The following is a 22,616-nucleotide window of genomic DNA, read 5'->3' as shown; positions in this document are numbered from 1 at the left end:
TCTCTCCATTTCATGTGTCACGATTATTGCACTGGTGCTAGTGATTTGCAAAGAGCCCGCTACCTTTAGGAGCTCTAATATCCTTTTCATTCTGTGTCCAATTGTATGAGTCATTTTAATTATTTCGTACTTAATACCAGAATTTATTCTCCCTAGGATTAACAAACCGGTTGTAAAATGTATCTGCGGAAAGCAATCTAGCACGCAAAAGTACCAGCATGCTGGCGTGATGCTTGTTGTTAAAAATAGGAAGAGACAGACTAGACTTTAAATCACACAGAGAAGCCCAACATACTGTGAAAAATTGTGAATTGCTTCTTGGGGCACAGCATTCCCTAGGCAAGAAGGAGAAAAGGAATATAGATTGTAGTAGTTAGTACAACTGCTGAGGTGGGGGGGGGGCAGATCAGCACTATTATGTTCTCATCCCTCAGACCATATGGGAAAATAACTTTTTCAAATATAATTTAACAGTGTTAATAATTGCACACAATGTCAACGGGGAAATAAGTAGATAATGCAAGCGAGGCGAATGTTACTTACAACATCTTTTATCTTTCCAAGACAGTGATTTAGACTGAGGTGCTATGGGTGATCTTTGGGGTGTGTGTGGGGGGGGGGGAGAAGGGCCTACTGATATACTGGGGAACAATTTCTTTTCATTTTCTGTTGCATGAGACTTTTCAGCTGTTCTTATATGTTCTTTCAATGCTGATTTCAAATCTGAAATCGATTTTTGTGTACAATCTATAGCTATCTTGCAATTCCTGACTTTTGCCGATATGTCATATTTACACTGGGGATAAGTGGACACTGATGTGTTGATCTACCCTAACCACATGGTAATTATTGTTTTGCAAACTTAATTTTTCTTTATTGTTATAGTTTTGTGACCTAAATATTTGTATTTTTCAGATTGGACCATGGCTTCTTCAAGTAGACAAAAATGTGTAAACAAGCCTTTGTTCCCCAGTATACTGTGTATCCCAAGGGAATTCATTTTTTTGCATACCTCCAGCTGTACATAGATATATACCTTATGTCATTTTCAATGCTATACATGTCATGTTCAGTGCTATATAAGCCACATACGTTTATACTCATATTGTACTACTTTGGCTATGTGTTTAATAAAATATTGAATTCTTGCATTGTGAAAAACAAAGATTATGGTGAAAAGTGAAAAACATGAATTGCAAAAAAACTAGAGCTTACAGAACAAAACCAACTTCAGATATGAAACCAGCACGTCAAAGTTAGGTTAGAACAACTCCAGGTGTCAATGCAACAAAAATTTTGTCCCCCAGTGTAATGGTTCTTTAAAGAAAAAAAGGGGGGGAAGGATCACCCTAAAACTTTGCTCCTGAAGGAGGAATGGCTTGAGGAATTAGCTCTGAAGGGACTCAGATTTGATGTTCTCGAACTCACTTTCCTCAGGAATCATTAGCTGGCAGGAAACGAAACTATCTTATTAACAGGTTCCATACTTGCATCGATAACTTTGTTGTCTTATTCTCTTTGTAAACCGCTTTGAGGTTTGTTTGGTTTTTTGTAACCATCAGAGAGGTGGAACTTTTACGAAGTAAAACAAATAATTAAATAAATCTCACGCACTGAAGTAGAGTACTATTTGTCAGGGTTAATGTCAATTGTCCACTGATGTCAGCTGCCGTTAAAAAGAAAAAGCCTGGAGGTTATTTCCCAGGAAAAAAGGGGCAACGATTCTCTATTTTTTCATGGTCTTTCTTCCTTTTCTTTTCCTCCTCAGCAATAAGTCTCACTGGGGAACTCTTCCTGCTCAAGATTAAAGGCTTAGCTGCTTTTTCTCCACTTGATTCGAAACTGCAAAGATTTGAACTTCCACAAATATCTGATATTGCTCTGAAAACGTGAAGATACATATGTGGATAGGCAAGTGATTTTTCCCCCCTAATGGAACTGCCCTGCCACTTAATATATAATCTGATAGTCTCCTTCGAAGAAACACCTTTTTCACCTGTCGCCCTAGGAGTTTCAGTAGCAAGGTTACAGTAGTTCCGTCACTTACTCCAAAATTCCTTGGTGCCATTAACAAATTTTAGACACGGCTCCAGGTTCTTACTTGAGGATTCTCTTTGGATGGCAAACGTATATGTCTCCCCTTCCTTCAAAATTTGGTAAGACACTCCTGTTGTGTTTGGGGAGGCTTCCTGCCAATTCTGTCAGCGGTGTCCTCGACTTCTTCCCCCAAAATCTGCCTTGATGGTACCACTCCTGAAATGGTCCTGTTAAATTGGAGTCCTTCCAAACAGTGTACCCTAGTGCAGATGGCTAATTTGATTTATTTTAATTTTTCTTGCTTCAACTATGTAGCAGAACTGATCCCCCCCCTTACTTCAGTTAATTGCTGTTTTCTGTCTCAAAATCATTCTGCCAGCTCTGTTCCAGTAGGGCTCATCTTGGGTTCAGAAGACATTCTTCAGGTACTTGGTTTTTTTTAGCACACAAGTCAAAATGGAAAGTGTTCCCCAAAGGTGGGAAGTTTAAAAACTGCTGACTTAAATAATTGAGCCTTCAGCTGCTATTAATATGACTTTCTAATTATCTTTTAGGGTGAGGTAATCTTTCACACATTTTTGAAGGCATAATAATGCTGGAAAAATCGAGGTAAAAATAAATATAGAATTGTTGCTGATCTTAAGAATCTCATTTTTCATCACCAGGATATATTTAAAGCTATCTGCCATTCTAACACAAAAGTAATCTTTCCTTTTGGAGCTGTTTTACATATAAAGATTAATAATTTACATATGTTGCTATGGCAACTAGGTATCAAAGTACAATAAGTCTAGACAGTGCTGTTTCTGCCCTTTGAAACCAAAATTGAAAGTAAATATCAGGTTTTGAATCCAGCTACCAAGAATAATTCACTAAAAAATAAAACAGTGGAAAAATGGCTGCTGGGCTCACTACTATTAAACTGGATTTTCAAAGCTAGTAGAAAGCTTAATTTCTTTTAATGTGCTTAATGGTATAAGCCATATGCCTTCAGTTCATACAGTAATTAATACACATATGGATCCCCCCCATGGAACTCTGTAAAGCACCCTGGAAATGTTCATGTCCTTGCAATATATACAAAATCAAAGGATAATCAAACCAGAGGAAGGCATTGCTTCTCTCTTGAGCTATAAAATAAATGTGCTTCAATACAAGTGAGGTGCAGTTAGTAAAAAAATGGGGGGAAATGCACTGTACGTGAGGTAAAGGTGCACCAAATATTCAGCACTATTACCACAAGACCCTGGTGAAGAGACACAGTTGGCACAATGGTCTAAACCACTGAGCCACTTGGGCTTGGTAATCAGAAGGTCGGTGGTTCAAAACCATGCAATGGGGGTGTGCTTCTGTTGCTCTGTCCCAACTGCTGCCAACCTAGCTGCCTGTGGACAAACACCGGCTCCCTTGGCCATCTCACTTTCAGGCTGAGACAGCCGGCGTTTGTCCACAGACAGCTTTCCGGGTCATGTGGCCAGCATGACTAACCGCTTCTGCTGCAATGGAACACCGTGACGGAAACCAGAGTGCACAGAAACGCCGTCTACCTTCCCGCTGCAGCAGTACCTATTTATCTACTTGCACTGGCGTGCTTTCGAACTGCTAGGTTGGCAGGAGCTGGGACAGAGCAACGGGAGCTCACCCCATTGCGGGGATTCGAACCACCAACCTTCTCATCAGCAAGCCCAAGAGGCTCAGTGGTTTAGACCACAGCACCATCCGCATCTCCATACTGAGGCCCCGTACTCTTCATTCCGGATGTCCGTTCTTAAGCTGAAACCGTTCTTATCCTGAGGTGCACTTTCGCTAATGGGGCCTCCTGCTGCGCATGTGCCTCTGGTGCACAATTTCCGTTCACATTCTGGGGCAAAGTTCGCAAGCAGTAGCAACTACTTCCCAGTTAGCGGAGCTCACAACCTGAAGCGGTTGTAACCAGAGGTACCACTGTATATATAATTGTACTGTATTCCTGCTGTTGTTCTCTGATCATCTTCTAGTGTTGTCCTATTATTTAACCGTATTACCCTTGGTGTATATTTTAGGCTTATTTTTGTTTTTCTGCACACGACTCCAATACATCTTTTTTTTAAAAAAAACAACCAAGAAGCAATTGCACATACATTCATTGGACTTTAGCATCTTGGAGAAGCACATGTTGCAAAATGTCATCTTCCCAAGTGAGAACTTTACATCCTATCCCATTTATAAGAAATGTTGCACTTATGACCTAAGGACACGGGTGGTGCTGTGGTCTAAACCACTGAGCCTGGGGCTTGCTGATCGGAAGGCCGGTGCTTCAAATCCCTGTGACGCTCTGAACTCCCGTTGCTCTGTCCCAGCTCCTGCCAACCTAGCAGTTCAAAAGCACACCAGTGCAAGTAGATAAATAGGTACTGCTGCAGCGGGAAGGTAAACGGCATTTCTGTGCACTCTGGCTTCCATCACGGTGTCCCATTGTGCCAGAAGCGGTTTAGTCATGTCAGCCACATGACCTGGAAAGCTGTCTGTGGACAAACGCCAGCTCCCTCAGCCTGAAAGCGAGATGAGTGTCACAACCCCATAGTCTTTTTTGACCCATCCAGGGGTCCTTTACCTTTACTTACATTCTCCTTGCGAGTTTCCTGCAGACATCTAGTTCGCCACTGTGAGAACAGGATGTGGGACTGATTCAGCAGATTCTTGTTATGTTTGTACGTTCTCCTTTAAAAATCGCAGCCCTTGTAGAGTGTGGTTCCTGGGTGGAAGTGGGGGGTTAGTCCCCGCGGTCACCCTGCGTTGAATTGCTAAAAGTATATAAAAATAAATTCCACTTTTTAGTTTACCACGCTTGGAAGTCTCTGAATATTGCTGATTTGGAAAAACACCTCTCTCCATGGGAAGCTTGGTTCTAAATATCCTATGCTCTTTGTAAGCAGAATCTATGCTGGTTCCCCAAAATTTTAAATATTAAAAACCTTTCTACTTTGCCACACATTCTTTCTTCTCCTTTCTTCTCAGTAGAGATTCCCATTTTAGGTTAATAGAAGTATCTGATACCACTTTTTAACAGAGGAGATATGTTTGTGAAGAGGAAATTCTGAAGCATTGCTTTTTCCTGTGAAGAAATGCTTAATGTTTTTTAATGCTTATTGTCTGACAAAAAAATGACAATACAATCTTATACCTACCTACCTACTCAGAAGTAAGTCCCATTCACTGGAATTAACTTCCAAGTAAGTATCTATAGGATTGCAGCCCTAATGTAAAAGGTCCCGTCCCCCACGTCTCAGTAAATATCAGCTATCTGGCATCATGGTGATGAAGGGACAAGGACTCATGTAAGCTGATAGCTTTGAGACATCATAAAAGAAATTCTGACAGATGTACTGAAATATGAGCCTCCAACAGAAGCCAAATTTATGTAAAGATTACTGTGGGATTACTACTTATATCTGATATATAAGGGTTGCAGCTTATCTCTCTCCTTCCCATTTCCTGGAAATCTGGCATTGGATAAGATAGCGTTCTACAAAAACACTTTAAGGCACAATATATACACATATTTGAAAATCTCTATGAACAATAACAGCTTGACTACATGTCTCGTTCAAAGTGTGTAAGATCAGCTTAATGCACCATAAATCAATGCCCTTCAAGCTAACAATTGTGGAAAGCCTAAACTCATTTTAATTTGGTGACTATGTTGAGTCAGTTTTTCTTCCCACAGCTGTGTACATTCTCCCTTGGCTGTGTACCCTGCATTCAGTGCACTCCCATCGCTGGTTTGTGAAGCAACATGCACACAGTGTTTGCATGACCCACATTGATCCTGTATTTTCTTGAGTGATACTGATGTGTATCACCCCAGGCCGGCTTCAATCTGATTTGAAAATGTAAGGCATGTGAAGACAAACACACACCCTCTCCACCAACTTATGAAGAAAGGCAGTGGGTGACTTAGAAACACCTCCTACCTTTTAACAGGTAGGAGACCTTGAAGCCCCATTAAGAGCTTCCTGCGACTGAGCGATAGATAAGAAATTTGCCACCTTATCAGCAGGTATCCTAACACAAGGGAAGAGATTGAGCTGCGTAAGTAAATAGTCCCAGACCCCTGAAAATTAGGTCTGGACATGAGAGGAGCCATTGTTGCACACTACTAACTCCTCTCAATACAAAGGCCTTTCACATGCCCATTACAGAGACTATTTTTGCAGATTATTTCTCCCCCAGAAGCCCCCATGCCACATTGCAATACCTTGGGTTACAGCCGCTTCAGGTTGTGTTTTTTTGGGTTACACACCCGCCGAAAGCTGGATGTACCGGAATGGGCTACTTCCGGGATTCGGTGGTCGCGCATGCGCAGAAGTGCTAAATCGTGCTTTGTGCATGTGCAGAAGCGCCGAATTGCAACCTGCACATGTCCAGACGTGCCGCTGCGGGTTGCGAATGTGCATCCCGCACAGATCACGTTCGCAACCCGAGCGTCCATTGTACTTAAGAGAATCCCCCAACCAGGGCCGGATTTAGGTTTGATGAGGCCCTAAACTACTGAAGGTAATGGGGCCCTTTTTATGTCCAGCTGTCCTTTGTCAACAACAAATTGTTGCTGCTTTTCGTGTTGAATATATGCTATGTGGTAATTTATGGACCTAATAGGTATCTAAAGCCATTTGCGCATAACAAATAGGAGCCTACACAACACAAAACACTGTTGCTGTATGTAGGTTTTTATTTTTATTTTTTATCTTATATTTTGGAAATGTACAACCAGGGGTTTTTTCCCTTTAATTTTTTGGGGGGCCTCCAAGAGAGTGGGGCCCTAAGATATAGCTTGTTTAGCTTATAGGTAAATCCGGCACTGCCCCCAACACTCTGGAACTGACATTCAGAGTGCTCTGGGAACTTCCTGTGGCAATTGGCAAGAATTGCCTATTAGCAAATAGCATTATTAGCAGCATCCTTCTCCACACACCCCATGCGTGCTCCTTGTCCCTTGAGTGCTTTTCCTTCCCTCCCCACTTAAAACGTGGTTACAAAGCATGGATCCACATGGATCCTCAGGATTTTTGCATTGGGCTACTCCAAACTCACTGTCAGATCACATGTCTGTGGCCACAGCATGAACCACAAAAATCATACATCCACTGTTTCGTTTAGAATATTTTTTTTCTTGTTTTCCTCCTCTAAAAACTACGTGCGTGTTATGGTCTGGTGTGTGTTATAGAGTGAAAAATACGGTAACTCCTTTGGAAAGCATTTGAAGGAACATGTGCTTACTGCCTCTGGCGTCTGAAACAAGATGCTTCATTTACACATGCCAGTTGCCATTTAATGCTGCATTCATCACATGGTGAATAGACCCTTAGAGAACATGTTTTGTCCAAATTCTTGCCTATTACGGTTGGTGGATATCCGGGTCACTTTCCAATTATGGCTCAGAAGAAAAATATTGTCTATGTCTAGTTCTCCAGGCAGGAGCTGCAGTAGAAAACACAAATACATCAGGGAAGGGCTCAGATTATGAGGCGAATATTGGGAGCCCTTAATAAAATTCACAAACAACATCCTCAGATGCCCCCCACTGTCCGGCAAAGGATGTCCCCATAGCTTTCCAAAACAGTAGCATACAAAATATAAGTATGTCAGGTGCTCTCTGCCCTCACCCCTATAATTTGAGCACAGCCATTGAGATCCTACCTATGGACTTCCAATTCAAATTCAGAATTCCTATTTGTAGGTCTACAAAAGGTAGCTTCATAGGTAAAGGTGTGGAGCAGATTCAGATGAACAACATATAACACTGGTCCGGTCCTGAAAGACCTACATTGGCTCCCAGTATGTTTCCGAGCACAATTCAAAGTGTTGGTGCTGACCTTTAAAGCCCTAAACGGCCTCGGCCCAGCATACCTGAAGGAGCCTCTCCACCCCCATTGTCCAGCCCTAACACTGAGGTCCAGCTCCGAGGGCCTTCTGGCAGTTCCCTCACTGCAAGAAGTGAGGTTACAGGGAACCAGGCAGAGGGCCTTCTCGGTAGTGGCGCCCGCCCTGTGGAACGCCCTCCCATCAGATATCAAGGAAACAAACAACTGCCTGACTTTTAGAAGACATCTGAAGGCAGACCTGTTTAGGGAAGTTTTTAATGTTTGATGTTTTATTGTGTTTTTAATATTCTGTTGGGAGCCGTCCAGAGTGGCTGGGGAAACCCAGCCAGATGGGTGGGGTATAAATGATTAATAATAATAATAATAATAATAATAATAATAATAATAATGACATCAGATTGTGGTGATTCTGTCTTTCGTGCACTGTGCACTGGCTCATTTAAAGAATGAATTAGATGAATGAATTAATCTTTAAAAAATCTTGTGTTTCTGAAACAAGGAAATTCTGGGAAGTAATTTTCACAGTCTTTGTCTCGCTACTAAGCAAATGAAAGAATCAGACATGGTACAATGTGGTGGCTTTCCTGGCCTGCATTAACACGAGAACTCCTCTTTTCTGAACATACAGTAAGGTCAGCAAGTCCATGATTATAAATTACCTAGGTGGATTTGTATGTCTGTAAACTGGGTTGAGTGTTCCTGTTTCGTATAATTGCTTGTTGGCCCTGAATTAATGTAAGTGTTTCTGTCTTGCATATTGATGTTGGGTTGCAGTATTTAAAGCTTTAAACTAATCCCTTTAATACCAAAACCCTAAACCAAGCAGCAGCATAATAAACCTTTTCAGTCTAGCACTGCTGCTCAGAACCCATTTAATTCCAAAATATTGGAAGGCAAACATAAATGTACACTTATGGTTCTTTTCTTTAGCCAAAGTTGCTTGATATTGATTTGTTATTTTCTGCCATCCTGCTTTATTTATTTGAATTCAAGACTCTGGAGCATATTTTTGTCACAGCAAAAATAATAATTTCCCACCATTTTGTCTCTTGTTATAAAAATAAATATGGTTATGAAATTAATCTGGTTTATAAAATAAAGCTGGTTATAAAATAAATCACATAAGGGCAGACCACATGAGAAATGCTATGCCTACTTTGTTTCTAAGAAAATGCCCCAATATCAAAAATCTTTCCTGTGGAAGGTATACAAAGCACCTTCCTTCTTAAAGCTATGAAACCAAGGGAATGAAAGTTGGGACTTTTGAGAATTGGTTTGCCTTGAGGGTAAGTAGTAATGTTTTCCTCCAGCAATTAACAATTGAGCTTCCATCCAGTTATCTCATATACATAGCACAAAGCCTGCAAGACAGCATCTGATGTTCGTATATAAGCAGTGTTGCTAACAGTAACCACCGTCCTTGAAAATTAAGCAATGGTTTAGCAGTGCTATCAATCCCCCTCTTTTTTCTTCTAACCCCCAACTGGATTTTGGATGAACAAATAGCAAGCATTTCCTCAGGTTACTTGCTTCGGAAGGTAGCATTTTCAGAGTCTTGGCATTACTAAAACATCATAATTTAGTTTAATAAAACTGTGAAAGGGCAACCTCTCATGAGCACTGTAAAATATGGATAATAATGCCTTTTGTAAACAACTGGACCACCTTTGAATTTAATCACTGCCTTAATAGGTTTAATTGAAACATATGTTTGTGGCACTGGTTTTAGAGTTGTTACCATCTGGCTTTAATCCAGCTCAAACAGAAATACAAAGTCTATCTTTAAAAAACAAAGCAAAAACCCTTTTTGGATTGTTGATGAAATGACAACAATAAGGGCACTTATAGACATCCTAACATCTAGAGCATATCTGGGAAACTGTCTGTTGCTTGGTTTTGAGCAATGTATTCTCTGTTGATTAAGCTGATCCCTGTAGATGGTGTAGAATCGGTGTGTGGATCAGCGCTGCTGCCAAATGAATTGTGCACTGACGACAAAAAATGCTATAATCATCCAGGAAAGCTGATGTCTGGAAGGAAGCATCTTGACCACACTGGTAGGACTGTGATGAATTTCCATGATGTTCATTTCTCAGGAGGAAAAAGGGCTGGATTTTCCAGCAACTAAGTTGTGTTCCACCACAGTTGCCAGAATAACAGCTTGACCATCATTGTGACCCTTAATCTTTCCACTGCAACATGGGAGGCAATAATAACACACCACTGTCAAGGGATCTATTTGTAGTAAATCCAAAGGCAACACGATGACCAAGTACAACAATGCGATGTCAATATAAACTCTTTATATAATCTATACAGAACATTGAACAGTATGAAATGTATGAAATATAAATGAAATGTGTACTCTCTGCAGACAAAATATGCACTTTTGATGGATTCTCTTGAACACATAAAACCAAATAAACATATTATATTGACATCACATTGTTGTACTTGGTCATTTATTTAGTTGTTTATTTCCTTGACATCTGAGGGGAGGGCATTCCACAGGGTGGGCGCCACCACTGAGAAGGACCTCTGCCTGGTTCCCTGTAACCTCACTTCTCGCAGTGAGGGAACTGCCAGAAGGCCCTTGGAGCTGGACCTCAGTGTCCGGGCTGAGCGATGGGGGTGGAGACGCTCCTTCACGTATGCAGGACCGAGGTCGTTTATGGCTTTAAAGGTCAGTGCCAACACTTTGAATTGTGTTCAGAAATGTACTGTGAGCCAATGTAGGTCTTTCAGGACCGGTGTTATATGGTCTCAGCAGCCACTCCCACTCACCAGTCTAGCTGCCTCATTCTGGATTAGTTGTAGTTACTGGGTCACCTTCAAAGGTAGCCTCACGTAGAGCGCATTGCAGTAGTCCAAGCGGGAGATAACCAGAGCATGCACCACTCTGGCAAGACAGTCTGCGGGCAGATAGGGTCTCAGCCTGCTCGAATATGACACATGGAATCCTTTCTCATTTTAGGATGAAAGATCTATTTTATTCCCAGGCAAACTTGGATTTGCATCTGTTCTGTCAAATTCAGAGCTTTTAATAAGAATAAAATGGAAGTGGAATTTGGGTAAAGAACTAGAGATCAAATTCAATGAAGACTGGATATATATATATATATATATATATATATATATATATGCAGGTTTTGGTGTCTTCGGGTGTCTTCCCGTGTAAGAGTCGGGGTGTCTGTGCGACGTTTCGACGAGGTCTCACTCGTCATCTTCAGGCTGGTGCTTTCGGCTTCTTGTTACTGGAACAGAGCAGAGTCTGGTGTTTGAGTTCCTATAAATACTGTTGAGGGGTGTGGTGTATAGCCTCCAACGTTCTGGGCAGAGAGGAAGTTCCTAGATTAGTGTGCCTTTTCTTCTTTTGTTCCTTAATTACTTGAGGGATATCTTGGGTGATTTCATGAGTGATATTCTGAATACCACTGGGTGGGTCATTAAGTGTAGATTAGTTGCTAAAGCTTTCGTGTCTTGCCTCTTGAGCTTGTGAAGAGTTTTTCTGAGAAGATGGCTGTGCTGCATTTAGTTGTGCTCTGGCTTGGCTTCGTGTATAGGGGCGAGCTGTGGTTTTGTGCCTTGTGCCAGCCAGATCTGTGTAGGGATTGCAGGGGGGTGCAGCATCCGGAGGTGCCACTATAGTTTGGCTACTGGATGGAGTCTGTAATATGTCTGTGGAGAGGGTCTGGGTTTGGGTCTGGTGTGGTTGATTGGTGACGGCGTTCTGTGTGCCTCTGGTTCTGGTGTCGGTTTTTGTGGGGAGGGCTAATTTCCAGATGTCTGAACGTTGGAGGCTATACACCACACCCCTCAACAGTATTTATAGGAACTCAAACACCAGACTCTGCTCTGTTCCAGTAACAAGAAGCCGAAAGCACCAGCCTGAAGATGACGAGTGAGACCTCGTCGAAACGTCGCACAGACACCCCGACTCTTACACGGGAAGACACCCGAAGACACCAAAACCTGCATTCCTGTACCCGTGAAAATCTACGAAAGCATATATATATATATATATATATATATATATATATATATATATATATATATATTATGTCTCCTTTGCCTTCTGTGGGCTAGTGAATGACAAGTGAGGTTAAAAAGGGGAATATGCCCTGAAATCTATTTTTTGCCCTTGTTTGATTTTCTCATTGCTGTGGTATTATCTATTGCAAAAGACTTCCTTTTGCAGCCTTCAGGGAAGTGTTCTTTGTTTTAAAAAGTCTTTTCTTTCATTCTGCAAAAGAAATGAAGCAATTTGATATGATCCTTTTATCCCACAGAAAGGGCATAGCTTCTTTATTTTCAAGGTTGAGCTTTTTTTTTGTAAAAAAAGACTGTAAAACATACTTTGGTATTGAAGCCATAATTATATGCACTTGTCAATCATTCTTAACCTACTGTGGTATGGCTGTGGCATTTTATCTAAAAAGAGGAGGATTAAAGGCTTTGAGTGAAATGAAAGGTACATATAGCAAGGAAAGTATAATGCATGTTATTAGAATTGTGGAGAGGGAGAATGAAACAAGGGAGATGCAGCTATGACCAATATTTGATTTTTCACAGGCTTAAAGAATTATGGATGGATGGATATCTGCAGAAAGGGTAGTAATTTCTCACTTGCCTTTGTTCTCCCCGCAAATATTGCCATCAGTTTCTTTATACATAAACTATACATCTATTCAAAGTTTAGAAATCCCAGTTTTTTAAAATTTCCGATTTGCATATAAATGCTTAAGCTAAGATTAAATAATTGGAATCTGCAATGTGAAAAGTCACATTCTTTCTCATTTTAAACTTTGAAGCAGGGCTGGTCTAATACATTTGGCTGATTGATGCGAAGGAAAAGATGGTCCAGCCCCCCACTGATGGGGCTGGTAGTTGAATCTTACTTCAACACTGCCTGCAATGGGACAGTGTCCTTCAATGAGGGGGGGGGGGGTGACAACAAGCAATGAGAATGGCTCAGGATCCAGTGGATCCTGGGCTGGCTCAGTCCCTCCCTTTCTTCAGAATTCTGCATTTCAAGAGTTTCCACAGTTCCATGTTCCATCGCTCATTTACTGTTCTGCACACCTGGCAGCTGGTGGAAGGCTGACTGAGGTGGGAGAACTGGGCAGAAAGACATCTCCATCTAATACACACCTTCCCAGCATAAAAGATGTTTGGATTGTTACTTGAGAATAAGTAGCCTTTAACTCAATGGGTGTCAGGCTTCAGGGAATCGGCTTCCTCCCCCCATGGAAGTAGATAAACAAAACAAAGGAAAATAAGGCTTCTTACCAGTTAGAAACTTTAATAATCACAGCGAGAGAACAAAGAACCCATCTCCTTGAAATGGCGGTGCTCCCAATTAAGGATTCCATCCGCTTCTGTCCCTATTAATCCACGTCACTTCTGCATCTTGTAATCTGAGCTTCTGCCCTCTGTGATTTGTGTGCTTTCTGTTCTGCCGCTTTCTCGGCTCTTCTTGACCTTGGGGAGAGCGGATTAATGCTTCCCAGGGACAGTGAATCTGTTAACGCTCTTTCTCTCAGTGTTTCTTCTCCTAGCTGTTCTCTATCTAGTATTTCCCAGCTTCTGCCTTCCGAAGTATGCCCCTCTGCAAACCACTGTTCCAAATCTATACTGTCCTCCCGCTCCTGGGAAGATGGCTCCCACCATTCCTCCTCAGTGCAGCCCTCCTCAGCAGGGTCCCTGACAATGAGGCTTATTTTCATGGAAGCACACATCAGAAGAGCCTGGTGGATCAGGCCAATAGCTCATTGAGTCCAGCATCCTGTTCTCACAGCAGCCAACCAGATTCCTGTAGGAAATCCACAAGCAGGACCCAAGCAGAAGGGCATCCCCAAGTAGTGACTACTCATGCTGTGAAAGGCCTGGAGTTCCTGGAATCACCAGCAAGTTCAGAGATGCCCTGTGTCTCTGTTTAAGGACATGAAATACTTATACCGGTCCTGAAAGACCTGCATTGGCTCCCAATACATTTCTGAGCACAATTCAAAGTGTTGGTGTTGACCTCTAAAGTCCTAAATAGCCTTGGCCCAGTAGACCTGGAGGAGTGTCTCCACCCCCATCGTTCAGCCCGGATACTGAGGTCCAGCTCAGAGGGCCTTCTGGCAGTTCTCTCCCTGCGAGAAGTGAGGTTTCAAGGAACCAGGCAGAGGGCCTTCTCGGTAGTGGCACCCACACCCTGTGGAACACCCTCCTAGGAGATGTCAAGGAAATAAACAACTATCTGACTTTTAGAAGACATTTGAAGTCAGCCCTGTTTAGGGACGCTTTTAATGTTTGATGTTCTATCGTGTTTTTAATATTCTGCTCAGAGTTGCCCAGAGTGGCTGGGGAAACCCAGCCAGATGGGCGGGGTACAAATAATAAATTGTTATTATTATAAATTATAATACCCTCCAACATGTCTCTGAGGAAAATAGAGATGTCCCTGCGGACGCTTCTCTGATGAAATTAGGGGTTTCCTATTCCATACCCTCCAACATTTCTCCAATGAAAATAGGGACATCCTAAGGAAACGTAGAACATTCTGGGATTGAATCAGAAACCAGGCAGCTTCCACAAATTCAAGATTTCCCGTAGAAAATAGGGATGCTTGGAGGGTCCAGCTACCACGAAGAAGACCAAGGCTGGTAGGAAACCTTAGATAAAAAGAGGCAGCTAGACACTAACACTTCTGCAGCAGTCAAACATTTAAAATGGAAATTGTAGTCAACTAGGAAACATTCCAAATCTTTCGTCGCATGTGCCCAGTGTGAGTGGGTAGAGCTGGTGCATGAATTATCCCCGCAGACCCAAGCTTCTGATGCTAAAATGTAAGATTAGATTTATTAAAGGGTTTGCCAGATTTCTGGAGAACCAGTGAAAATAATTTCTTTAAAGCCATTTCTAGCTTTGATACTACTAGACTCTCCTGGTGATTGCACAACCAGGAAGCCTTTGTTCTTCCCGGGGAAAACAACATTTCAAATTTCAAGCCACCCTTAACAGAAGAAAAAAGATGGTCGCTGCCACAGTTTGTAAACAAAGGAGGAAAAACTGTGAGGCATCCTTCTTCCCATAGATCTCTGGGGCCTTCTTATCTTGAAGAAAATAAAAGGATTTTGGTGAAATCTCTCTTTGAGAGAGAGAGGAGTGCTTTAAGACATCCCCACATACCTGTTATTGTCAGGAACAGTTTACCTGGAAGAAAATAGATTACTTAAGCGCTGATCATCTGAGTTTGTTTTTTGTTTAAATCTAGCCACAGCAACTGGGGAGCAAATTCAAGAAAAAAGCACACAACTTTTGATTTTATTGCAGCTTCTGTGCTTCCCTACTAAAGTGAGTGTATTCGAGGAGTGCATTTTACCCTTTATGCTGAATCTTTCCTTTTCAACCACTAGCTTAAATGTGTGTATAATAAATAAAATTCTTCCTCCTTCTCTCTCTCTCTCCCTTTCTCTCTCTGAATGCATTCAAACTACCTTGCCTGTGTTCTTGGGGCTTAGATGGACATGAAGCAGACACTATTGTTTTTCAATCCCTGCTGTATTACAGAAAGCTTTTGTTGATCCTTGCGTGCAGTGCAGTTTGTCGTTTTTTGAGCTCCCAGGCAACAACAGCCTCTCATCATGATTACAGAGCCTCCTGCAGAAAGATGGCCCTAATCCCAATGCTCCATCAGCTCAGTAATCTATTCCAATCAGGAACTTGATAGATTTGACAGGCCATCTGTAGCCAAGTGAGGCAGACTCATGGGCAGTAAAAAAACACACACACACACACAGAGAGAAAAAACAGAAAAGCTTGGCTTTTCCCTGATAGAGTGGCTATAATGCAAACAACCACACACAGAGATAAAATGTGCCTGCTAATAGAGAATAAAGTGACAGAAAGAAAACCATTTTTCATGGGTGAAACTGAATTTATTTTTAAAATATTTTTATCCTGTTCCAGTTCAGTGATTTGGGACAGCTTACAGTTTGAAAACCAATTGCTAAGGGGAGGGGAGAAACATTTTTCAATTCTTTACATTTTTGTCAAAGGCCTGAAAAAGAAAAGAAAAGCACACTTTCTTGTGATATATCCATTTTCCCGAACATGGTGCATTTTTGTATTTTCTTTCCATTAATATATGCTTCTTGTGTTAAACAGCCCCAGAAGATTGCATGGAGTATTTTGGCCTTGATATTTAAAGTGAGTCTAAAATATCAAGGCTACTCCAAAATAGCTAAAACAGCTAAAATAAAGTAGGTTACCAAAGCTCCTCCTAGTCTGACCAGAAGACCTCTTTCATACCAGATTGTTTTCCTATATGTCTGGTACTGGACATACAGAAAAGGCAGGCAATCGTTCTTCCTTCCCCATTCCCCATTTCTTTTTCTTTTATTCAGTTCCCAAAATTAGTAGATGACCACAGAATACATATCAGGTTGTATTAAATTTAGAAATAGTATAATAGTATCTTCAGAATTATTATTATTATTATTATTATTATTATTATTATTTCTATCCCACCCATCTGGGCAGCCACTCTGGGTGGTTTCCAAGTCCTTCTGGAGCTCTCATGGAGGAGGCACACAAAGAAGGGCCTCAGGTGATGATTTCAGGCTCTGGGTAGGTTCATTTGGAGAGAGGCAGTCCTTGAGGTATTGCGGACCTTGGAAGCAACGGTATGTGATAACTTTGGAAGATGGTAAAGGTAAAGGGACCCCTTACCATTAGGTCCAGTCGCGGACGACTCTGGGATCGTGGCGCACATCTCGCTTTATTGGCCGAGGGAGCCGGCGTACAGCTTCCGGGTCATGTGGCCAGCATGATTAAGCCACTTCTGATGAACCAGAGCAGAGCATGGAAACGCCGTTTACCTTCCCACCAGAGTAGTACCTATTTATCTACTTGCACTTTGGCGTGCTTTCGAACTGCTAGGTTGGCAGGAGCTGGGACCGAGCAATGGGAGCTCACTTCATCGTAGGGATTCGAACCGCTGACCTTCTGATCGGCAAGCCCTAGGCTCAGTGGTTTAGACCACAGTGCCGCCCGCGTCCCTCTTGGAAGATGTTACTTTGAGCCAATAGAGAAGACATTCCCCACCACCACAATGCAGCGTCCCTGGAAATGGAAATAGCATTGCATCCTAGGATCATGTGATATTTTAAATGGCAGTGTGAATGGTGTGACAGTAGGTCAGCAGCAATAGCTGAGCTTTAGGACCTTCTGTGGATGCCCCACCACTGCCCAGGAGCTCAAGTAGGAGCTGAATTGCTGGGCCTCACTGGCTGTGGGTAAGGAAAAGTGGACAGGAACACACCCAAACTGCTGCTTTCAGAGATATGGCGTGGACCAGGGATGGAGGAAGGGGGTGCGGTGGGGGCGGGTCGCCCCGGCTGTCACCACTGAGGGGCCCCGGCTGTCACCCGACAAAATGCCAGGCGGCACTCACTGCGGGGCCTGCAGCACACCCGAGCCACACGTCTTGGGTGCCCACAGGTTCTGCGCTGCCCCAAACGGTTCACCCACTGCCTCCCTCTCAGCTGTAGGGGGGCTGAGTGTGAGGAGGCAGGCAGACTCCTCAGAGGCCTTACGGAGCATCCTGTCCCAGCTCACCCTGCCCCTGGGCATAGGGCACATGCGCCGCCCCAGACGCCCAATCGTCTTGCTCCGCCGCCGGAGTGGACAAGTTCTCTACATGATTCCTCTGGAAGCACACTGTGGCAGTTGAAAGTGACCATGGTGTAAATTGCAGACTGGGCTTGGTATGTGTCATGGAGACATCTTGGCACACAAACAATGTTGGTGGTTCTCTCACCAACCGTGGGGTGTAGAACAATCTTAACCTTTAACCTTTAATCACCGGATTCTTGAAAAAAGGGCCAAAGACCACCTACAGGGCAACTGATCTCATAACAAGAATTTCCCCACCCTCATAAATATTTGTGCACCCTATTTATTTTGCTATTAATTTAGGGGGAGGTGATGAATTGGTTAATTAACTGAAAAGGAATTTATTTGGAGCAGGATCTGGTGGTGGGATTAAATTTGGGGCAAATTAATTGGGGAGAAACTTATTTGGGTTGATCTGATGTAGGGCTTGCAGTTAATTGAACTTGGATGGGAAATTAATTAGCTGGCTTTCTGTGAAATTTAAATTCCATTAATTATTTCTAATTTTGCATCTACACACATAAATCAGCACATGCAGGTTTTATGCAAATTTGTGTCCTCATCATTTATTGGGGCATATCTCTCTCTCGCTGTGTGAGTGGCTACTCTAGCTATAATTCTAATAGAACACAGTATATTATAGAAAATCATAGTTAAATTCATTCGTTTCTGCTCCTGTAAAATAGTCACTCATTTTTTCGTATACATCCCTAGGATGGTGCCTTATCTTTCCACAGAACAGCTGACTAATGTGACTTAACAGCTCTTTTTAAAAAATGGCTTAATATGTGGGTGTGCTTCTTTTGCCTTAGGGATCCATTGTACACAGTGGTGGTTAATTTAGATTTTTTTTTAATAACCCCCCCCAGGCTTCTAAGAATAGATGCACAGTTGTTATTGTGTGAAGGTGCCCTGTAAAGAATGGAAATATTTCAGGGTATAATGGTGTAAATATCATCATTAAGTGGGAGGGGGCAACCTTAATTTTGCAGCAACACACGATTCTTACTTTTCTGTAATGGTATCCCTTTGTTCCCATAAACTCTGGAGGAAACTTTAAATGTGATCTGAAAAGCTTTTAACAAACAAGCATTTAAGATAAGCAACAGCAGCATTCTTGAAGTACATTTCCCCCTTAGTTCTCTGCTTCTAAGCCTTTCCTTTCAAATCCCTTGTAACATAAACACATCAAACTATAACCCCATGTCTGTCTTGGGTCACTTCTTAGCCAGCAGCTGTTTTGAGTATGTTCTTTGGTCGAGTTCAGCTTTTGCAATCTAATCACATCTGAGTACTTCTGAATTCCCTATTGAGTGCTAATAGCATGTTGGAATGGAATGTGAAAAAGAGTCAAAGGAATTGACTGTCTTTAATAAATATAAAAGACATCACCCCCCTTCTCTCATTTAAAATTCAAGAATACCGTCACATGAATAGATTCAAAGGCAGGGGAAACCACAACAGGTCTGGTTTGTTAAATGCAAGGGAGAACTAGCCTACAGTAGGGTCTCTGTTTCTCTCCCACGTCTGTAATAACACAGAGAGAAGGCGTTTTAATGAAGCCAGGAGGAGGAAGGGGTGAGAATGGAAAGAGTCTCCTCTATAGCCTGTCATAACAAGCTGCACGAACAAATCTGTGATCATTTTAAGGAGACAGCAGGGTGCAAATAGTTAGGGTCTAATTAATTTTACAGGCCCGCTGCAACTGTTCAACTCTCGTTACCGCATCTGTGGTTCATCCTTTGCTCGGTTCTCCGGAGAGATTATTTTTTGCTCAAAATGAGTATCAAGAACTCTTTTGTTTCATTTGCTGCTAGCCAAAAAGGAGAATAAGGCTAAGCCTTCCTCGCCTTCCGACCCTCAGTCATGTGCATAGCCTCATTTTCCACATCCATGTGTCAAACCGAAGAGTCACATTTACTTGAATGAGCTCAGGAAAAGAAATGTCTGCCTTTTGTTCCATCCACTGAGATTTACACTCACAAGGAGTGCTTTCCAGAGGCTTCCTGCAGCAGAGGTAAAAGGTAAAGGACTCCTGGATGGTTAAGTCCAGTCAAAGGCGACTATGGGGTTGCGGCACTCATCTCGCTTTCAGGCCGAGGGAACCAGCATTTGTCCACAGACAGCTTTCCAGGTCATGTGGCCAGCAGGACTAAATCGCTACTGGTGCAATGGAACACCATGATGGAAACCAGAGAGCATGGAAACACTGTTTCCCTTCCTGCCACAGCGGTACCTATTTATCTACTTGCACTGGTGTGCTTTTGAACTGCTAGGTTGGCAGGAGCTGGGACAGAGCAACGGGAGCTCGCTCTGTTGTGGGAATTTGAACCACTGACCATCCGATTGGCAAGCCCCAGAGGCTCAGTGGTTTAGACCACAGTGCCACCCACGTCCCTCACTGCAGTAGAGACTGTTCCATGGGGCACAGCCCCTCCAGCACAGTTTTTCCTCAGCCAACTCCCACCTGCCTGCTGTCTTCCTTTCAACCTGTCCAGATGGTGGCACTCTGCCCTCACATAGCCCCCCAACATTTCCATCCCCCAAATTGGGACATCAGGCGAGGTGTGCCTTCTGGTCAGGCATTCTAGCACTTGACAGCAGGGTACATCATAGCTCTGGTGCGACCCTGCTGTCATGTGCAAAAGTGAGCATCTTTTGGTCCAGCGTTCTGGTACAACGACTCCCGCCAGAACACCAGGCCAAGAAACAGGACATTCCAGGATGCAAACAGAAGCTGAGATTGGCTTCTGTGATATCCTGCTTAAAATGGGACGGTTGTGTTTGTGGGGGTATGCTTTCATTGGCTGCCATTCTTCCTAGTACTGACCCCTTTGCCATCTGCCCTCCTAGTACCAACAAACTGCGGCCACCACTGGGCAATTGCAAATGTCCCCCATACCAGGGGATGAGTTTCCATGGGTTAAGAAGAGGACAGTTCTCTATTTTAAAAGTTATTGACAGAGGCAGGTGCCAAAATGACAATATAGGGGTGTTGTGTTATGCTATGAGTTAGCAAGTGTGAGAGTGAAATTATGTTGTGCGCCTGCTCACGATATATACATGTGTGTGTGCACACACTGTACCGCATACACATGTGTGAGTAAACATGCACCCTTTTGTCCGTGCCCACTGTCAACGTGTGGCCCTTAGAGGGGTGGCTGCCAGTCAGTGTGGCCCCCCCAGCTGAGAAAAGCTAGTCGCCCTTGCTCCAGGCAGAGTCCGTTCTCATCCCAGATATAGTCATACCTCGGGTTCAATATGCTTCAAGTTGAGCTCGTTCTAGTTGCGCTCCGCGGCAACCTGGAAGTAACGGAGCGTGTTACTTCCGGGTTTCACCGCTTGTGCCTGCACAAATGCTCAAAATGATGTCATGCGCATGTGCAAAAGTGGCGAAAAGCGACACCCGCGTGCGCAGACGTGCCGTCGCTAAATACGTTTACCTCTAGATGCGAACGGGGCTCTGGAACGGATCCCGTTCGTATCTAGAGGTACCACTGTATATGCTCAGATCTTTCCGTGAAAAAGCAAATGGCGGTTTATAGAGTTCCCCAAAAGAAAGCCAATACAGTTAATAAATAAATAAATTCCAAGCACCACCAATCAATACATTGAACAATACACTGAACTATGAAGATATGAAAAGGAGCGCTGATTTTCTGCCTGTCGGCATCGCGATCTAAAGGGGTGGACTGGTTCGCCTGCTGTGCATTTTGAGACTTTGATTCTGGGCCAGCCTTAACGGAGTTCGTTCTCTTGTTCCCCACCCAGCCATATTTCGATAAGCTCTTTAGAGGAACGGATCATTTCATCTGAGGAGGGCAAAATGAAATGTCCTTGCCACTTTGTAACAGCTTTCAACATTAAGATGTTTTACCAGGCACATCTCTTTTTCAGCCAACTGCCATGGGACCAGAAATGCTGGCATCAGCAGAAATCGAGAAGCCTACCATTAAAATGTCAGGCCTGATGGATTTAAATGCTCGTACCATAGTGTTTATTGCATATCCCTTTCCACCCCTAGGAAGAGTAATTTGTATTAGAGAACTAGATGATATTCCAGGGTTAAAAAAAGGGGGGGAGTACATGAAGACAGACGGTAAATGATTATTGTTGTTACTCCCTTCATTTATGAAAGTGCAGCAAGTAAATTTTACTTTTGAAATATAAGGACCGGAAAGCCTGTGTTTGTTCTTTGATGGTAAACAAGTTTTCCTTTGGAGATTTTGCTGGCAAATGCAGGGATAGGAGATAATAGATAGGGCTGCCAGACCCGGCACTCATCTGTCAGAAAGGGTTCAGGTGGAATTTCCTAAAATTGCTAAAAACCCATGTCTGAATTGTTTTTTGTGGGGGGGGGGGTTTGCGTGAAAAAAGCTCAACAACTTGCCCCCCCAAAAAACTAGCTTGAAATATATATTTTTTAACTCAGATGTTTTTCAGATGTTGTGTTTTGAATAAAGATGAATTAAAATACATTTTTGGTGATCTGTTTTTAAACGACGTTTCACATATTTACTTGAATGTAAGGCTTTTTCATTTTGGCATTCATGTCTGCGCACTGTGTGGTTGGCGCTCTGACATGCCCTGCCACAAACAAATGAAAATAGCTAGATTTTCTTTTCATTCTGAAAAATCACCATTGTTGATATTTAACGAACGGAGAAGTGTTTCTTTTGGCTACTTGAAAATGAATGAAAGATTATTTCAGATTATTTAGAATTTTTTTGGAGTCAATGAATTTCAGTGGTACTTAGCAACTGTGTTTTTGAAAAGCTGTAATGTGCTTCTAACATGACAGCAATTTTGAAAGCCAACATTGAGACATAATGGTATATGGTAGGCAATATTTGTTAAACAGAAAGAGTTATGTCAGAAGATGCTTTCTCAGTTTTTTCTGGATGACTCAGCAAACTGTAGGCATAAGAACTCTGTGCCTGATATATTGCTTCTCAATTTTCATTTTGTCAGATTGTAAAATAGAAAGAGAAACCACGTTATTTATGAAGACCTTGCTGCAAAAACCAGTGGTGAGTGACTGCCTAGGTAAAA

This window comes from Podarcis vaucheri (assembly GCF_965113315.1).
Source record: "Podarcis vaucheri genome assembly, chromosome: 11".
NCBI classification, from domain to species: Eukaryota; Metazoa; Chordata; class Lepidosauria; order Squamata; family Lacertidae; genus Podarcis; species Podarcis vaucheri.
This window is presented reverse-complemented; position numbering follows the sequence as displayed.